Source organism: Elephantulus edwardii, unplaced genomic scaffold, assembly GCF_000299155.1.
Source record: "Elephantulus edwardii isolate Elephantulus edwardi_28Jun2011 unplaced genomic scaffold, EleEdw1.0 scaffold00206, whole genome shotgun sequence".
Classification (NCBI taxonomy): domain Eukaryota; kingdom Metazoa; phylum Chordata; class Mammalia; order Macroscelidea; family Macroscelididae; genus Elephantulus; species Elephantulus edwardii.
In genome coordinates, this window is record NW_006399956.1 from 3,245,537 (window position 1) to 3,246,413 (window position 877).

Below are 877 nucleotides of genomic sequence, written 5' to 3' on the forward strand. Positions count from 1 at the left end.
ACACACACACACACACACACACACACACACACATAATATCTCTTTGAATTGTGGTATTAGTGAAAAATATTGAATATATTTCAGATGGCCAAAATAACAAACAAATCTGTCCTGGATGAAGTACAGGTAGGATATTTCTCAGAGGTAAAGGTGGTTAAGTTTTGTCTTTAATCAGGGGGAGTTAGTCCTTGAAGAAAAATGTCATGCTTGGTAAAATAGAAAAGAGTCAGTAAAAAAAGAGGAAAACTCTCCACAAGATTGACTGATACAATAACTGCCTGGTGGGTTAAAAAAGTACAGTAGAGATTATAAGGATGGTATGTGATCTATCAGGGCTTCATTCTTTTGCACATAGGATCTTTATGATCAGGTCTGACCTTCCGAAAACAACAAGAATAAGCTAAACTACCAATTAAACACTGTCCTCCAGGTGATTCTGTTACACAGCTAATTCACATACAAATAAAGTCTCCGACAGAATGGGTTTAACCTCAGTTAAGATGTTGAAAATTCCAAAGGATTCTCAAAGCTACTTGCTGTTGCAACAGGGACACTATGAGTGAGAAGTGATTTGATGTGACCTAACAAAAATAGAGGTTTAAGAATTAAAAACAAAGCTTAGAAAACTCAACTCAATACAACATTTGCAATTCTATGGGAGAATCCTTGTCTTCTGTTCTGGAGACCTGAGTTGAGTCCATCTAAAACAGCAAGATGTCAGTTGAAAGACAAGTGTGCTGACTCAACCCATGATATTTCCAACTGCTTACGTGAAAGTTAGACAATGAATAAGTAAGACAGAAGATGAATTGATGCCTCTGAATTGTGGCACTGGGAAAGAATAGTGAATACAGAATGGGAGGTCAAAAGGTCAAAA

At 36.7% G+C, this 877-nt stretch overlaps 1 protein-coding gene across 5 annotated transcripts in view; it reads right to left on the minus strand.

The window, feature by feature from the left end:
- SOX5 (SRY (sex determining region Y)-box 5) overlaps positions 1-877 on the minus strand; it is a 610,606-nt gene that overhangs the window by 408,422 nt on the left and 201,307 nt on the right. The window lies entirely within an intron of this gene.